The sequence below is a fragment of the Pelmatolapia mariae genome, linkage group LG4, assembly GCF_036321145.2.
Source record: "Pelmatolapia mariae isolate MD_Pm_ZW linkage group LG4, Pm_UMD_F_2, whole genome shotgun sequence".
NCBI classification, from domain to species: domain Eukaryota; kingdom Metazoa; phylum Chordata; class Actinopteri; order Cichliformes; family Cichlidae; genus Pelmatolapia; species Pelmatolapia mariae.
This window is the reverse complement of record NC_086230.1, coordinates 96,852-101,720: the sequence shown is the minus strand read 5'-3', so window position 1 is coordinate 101,720 and position 4,869 is coordinate 96,852. Positions and strand designations below refer to the sequence as shown.

Below are 4,869 nucleotides of genomic sequence, written 5' to 3'. Positions count from 1 at the left end.
CCAATGTTGTAACAACATTGAAATACTGTGGTAAACCGACGGTCTTACTATAGAGACGTTGTAATGATGTTGATTCACCGTTGTTTTTTTGTCATTGATATTTGATCTATTTATAGTCGACCAGGTGACAACAACAACGTCGAGAAAACGTCTATTTATAGTTGACGATCATTCGGCTCTGGTCACCATCAAAAACCATCGATTTGTAGTTGAGCATTAAATTGCATTGCAACTGATCGGGTATAAAGTACCAGAGAAAGTAGATTTATTGTTCATTTGTTATCAATGACTTGGTCTAGTTCACCAGCTTTAAAAAATCGTGTCTACGTGCAATTTATGTATAGTTGACCGGGAAATTAAAGCAGCGATCACTTGGACTATTCCACTGCACCCCTCTCACATTGGTACATCCCTCCAGGTATTCATTGTCTTGTACAGTAGAGCGGGACATTTGATTTACTCTCAGCGGAATTGACCGGAGAAGGCATCAGTTCATGCACTGCACTGGCCTGCACCACAATTAGTATAAGGTAAGACTGAATGATATTTTTTTTCCTACTCGTTATTTCCATGTTTGCATTTGAATAACAGTAAAAAACTCGTTAATGTTGTACATTAACAAGTTTTTTACAGTTATTTAAGTTGCTCCCACAAAATGTGGGAGCCCGAAATTGTGTCTATACTTCTTACAATCCGGCAACAAATAAATTGCACTGCGAACAAAGTATATCAACAAAGAAAACATTTTCGTTTCATAATTTCTTCGTTATATTCCCTTACAAAGCTAGCTTTAACGCTTCGAGGTTTCCTTTGTTCTTGCCGTCGCCTCGGCGCTTGACCCAGACTTTCGCTCTGTAGTTGCTTAGTACTACAAAAAATTCTAAATCTGTGATATATGATTGATAAACGTAAAGTTAACTGTATAAACGTGTTCAATGACTTTGTTACTTTTGATGATTGGAGAGCACTCGCTTCGATTCGCACACGAAAACTTTAGACTCAGTTTGAAAGCTCACGCAGCATGCCCACGTGACTGTACGTTGCACGCGTACATGACTTTCCGTTTGTGCCTTGAATAATGAATAAGGCTACGTCCACACGTACCAGCGTATTTTTGAAACCGCTGATTTTTCTATGCGTTTGCACCTTTTCTCCACATGTAATGTATGTCTGGCCGTACATTGTGTTTGTATTTCCAGGCACATTTCACGAAGCAGAACGCAGTCTTCAGAGATATCCACGTGAACGCTGTGATACGTCTGACCTTCAGTCCGAAGAAGAAACCCAGACCAGTCTTAAAAGAAAGCACAAGTAAAACCTTTTTATTCACAAACATATCTTTGATTGTTAAGAATTTATGATCTTGTCTTTTATACATATCTGTGGTGCTTGCATACTGCAATATCACCACATAATATAGTCCAAAAAGTGGAAGTTTGTAAACTTTTTAAACATGCAAAGCCGTGTACATTTGTGCACTTCAAAAATTCATTGTATACTGTACCTTCTTGCACGTCTCTGTTTCCTGTGTGTGTTGTTAGAAATCAAACTAACTTTAGAAAACAATATGCCAAAAGCATATTTACAATTACTTAAGACCGTTTTTAATTTATTTTCTTTAGACCAAATCCCCTGTACACATATACGGACTCAGAGGATGAGCAGCCTACAAAAAAACGGTTTCCCCGGGCCCCTCGAGTGAAAATACCAGGTAATAAAATACTGTCTAGTGTCTGTTTACATATCTGTGTCTGACACGAGGAAACTTTTTTGACAAGTTGTCTGTATTCTTAAATACTTAAAAAATTATCTTTTTCTAAACAGCCCTCATCACTCCGCAGTCTGCCCCCCAGCCCACTGATAGCAACCATCATAATGCCCCACCCAGCTTCCGGCACCTTTCGCCACTCCGGCACAAACCGACACAGCTTTGCGATCTCCCCAGCATGCAGAGTCTGATGTCTTCCCTATAGATGGTATGCTTTTAAAAAAGCTTTAAAGCTGCATCACAATGTCATTGTACTCTTATCTTCAAAACACCAGTTTATACTCCTGAATGTCATCTTGTTGTGATTTTTTTTTCTGTAGATTCCAGAGACTCTGTGAGGCCACTATTACAAGGCAAGTTTGAAAATCTTGGAATTTCACAGTTTACATGGTATAACAAATATATGTGACAGGCAAAAACTAGTAAACACTTTTAGCAGTTACAAGAACTAACAAATGAATATCCAACAAAAGGGAATAGAAATACATTGTACTGCCAATACTTTGGTTTATTCTTTGTATGACTTGAAAACCAGGCTTTAGGGAAAACCAAATGACATGTTTCTATCATCAATTACATGAAGTAAACACACAAGCACTTGCATACACATTTAAGACATGAGACACGCTAATTCCATCTCTTAAAATGTGTCTATAGGTGAGACGCTTTGCGTTGATTGGTGCTGCTGGACCACACTGGAGGTGCGAGTCCGCCGTGTAATGGTTTATGCCATTACAAAGGAGCTGGCCTCTGTACTCAACTGGGCAGGGGAAAAAACCAAGGACCAGACAAAGCAAAAAAGGGCATTTAAAGAGACAGCGCTGTGCAGATGCATATTTGGTAAGTTTTAACATTTATTGTAGTTTTATGAGCCTAAAGTGAACAATAAAGGGATCAATTGATGTGCTGGGTGCGTTTCACATTTCCTATGTCTGTTTTTTGCTATATTACTTTGTCTTTCTTAATAACAAGACTTTCATGTCCGGTTAATCTGGAGATGGAGTCTTTGGTCTTCGGCTTGTTTTGTCCTCGGGTTGTACACTTTGTACAGCCCGAGGACCCATGTTTTCTTTTTTTTTTTAAAGGATACACGGCACACCATGCTAAGACATATCACATTTTCAGCTTATAGCTCTTTGGGAATCAAATGCGGCAGTTTGCTGATTTCCGCCTGGTGACTTTCATGTTTATCAGCCTAGGAGTTTACATACTTTCTCCCTGCTGAAGACAATTAACAAGAGCTTATTCATGTGCTCTAATTCCCTTTTTTTGTCTTTGTTTTTTTTGTGTGTGTGTCTATTTTTGTCCTAGATGGCCTGGCGCAGCAGGTAGGGGCGAACTCTATGTCTGAGTTGGTCTTTGCTCAAGCAGTCCAGAAATGGCTCAGATATGCTCCAGATCATACGGGTGGCACGCAGGACGCCCATCATCCATCCCCATCCCGGAGTAAATAATAAAAAGTGACGTGAAACATAGAAATGTAAATAGGAAACTTTGTCTTTTAATAAAGTATTTTGCAAATGATACATGTCTATTGACCTTTTTTGTTTTTTTGTTTTTTTTCAATAAAAAGCAACTGTGCAAAAGAGGTGGAAAATCAACACCATAGCTCAACAGTGTTTCAATATCAGAATCTGACATTGTTTCAATGTCAACAGTGTTAGAAAATATAACATCGAATCAATGTCAGGTTTCAACATTGATTCAACATCAAAACCTGACGTTGTTTCAACATTAAAAATGGGTGCAAGAGTGACGTTGGGTCAACGTCAGATCTCAACGTTGGTTCAATGACATCGCCTGATATTGACTCAACATTGTTTCAATGTTTCCTTGCTATCTGGGAAACCAGCTATAATCAGGTATTACCACTGTTCACAGGAAAAAGATCCTGAGCAATATTATGGATGACTGTTGAGACTTTACCTTCCACACAGATCAGAGCAGGAACTGAAACCACAAGGGTTCCAAACCTATCAGTCCTTCTACAACTCAGGTTTTGTACGACTTCTATGTTCAGACCACAGTGAGTCCGTGAAAAGGATTGTAAAGAGAAATAAAGACAAGTATGAGAAGAACTCTGAGGATATTGAGAGTGCACTGGAAGAATTTGAACAAAATAGGGATGTTGTGATCGATAAATGGTGTAATCTTGCTCCTGAATCTGAAGTTGTGAGGTTGCAATGTGATGAGGATCTTCCTGAGAGACATTTTGATGATGAGAACGAACAGGAGAATGTCCCCGACTACAGTCGTCAGTCTGATGCTGTAACAGAGATCAGAGCCGTCAGAGAACAACCTGCAGTAGATCCAGCTGTGGTACGTGTAATGTATCAGAATCTGAACCAGAAGCAGGCCTGCGTGTTCTATGCCATAAGAGACTGGTGTATTCAGCGAGTTTGTGGTTTGAACCCAGATCCATTTTTCTTCTATATCAACGGTGGTGCAGGAACTGGAAAGTCACATCTGATTAAATGTATTCACTCTGAAGCATCAAAGATCCTGAGCAGACTGCCTGCTAATGCAGAAGAAGCTGACATATCAAATCCAACTGTTTTACTGACGTCATTTACCGGGACAGCAGCTTTTTCTATCAATGGCTCTACGTTACATTCCCTACTGAAACTACCCAGGAGTCTGAAACCACCCATTCAAGGACTTGGTAACCAACTGGATGAAGTCAGATCTGAGCTTATGAATGCTGAAATTATTGTTATTGATGAGATTTCAATGGTTTCAAAACCCCTTTTTGCCTATGTGGATGCAAGACTGAAACAAATCAAAGGCACTCAGAGACCTTTTGGTGGAATGTCAGTTTTAGCTGTTGGAGATTTTTACCAGCTGCCACCAGTGCGACAGTCTAAACCTCTCTGTGTTTATGATCCAGAACAGATTGACCTATGGCGGGAACATTTTCAGATGATCACTCTAACAGAGATCATGCGTCAGAAAGATGATGTTGCCTTTGCAGAGATGTTGAACAGGATTAGAGTCAAAGAAAAGACAGATGAGCTTTCTCAGTGCGACAGAGATTTGTTGTCACAGGCTGTGACTGCACCAGAAGAATGTCCAATCGAGGTCTTACACATTTATGCCACCAA

The 4,869-nt window shown here is 39.7% G+C and overlaps 1 long non-coding RNA gene across 1 annotated transcript; it reads left to right on the top strand.

Annotated features, from left to right (window-relative positions):
• The first annotated feature begins 1,256 nt into the window (after nt 1–1,256).
• LOC134625745 (uncharacterized) lies at nt 1,257–2,123 on the top strand. Its single transcript, XR_010093753.2, has 4 exons — nt 1,257–1,311; nt 1,623–1,711; nt 1,825–1,976; nt 2,089–2,123. It is a non-coding gene; the product is annotated as an uncharacterized LOC134625745 (long non-coding RNA).
• The last annotated feature ends 2,746 nt before the right edge of the window (nt 2,124–4,869 follow it).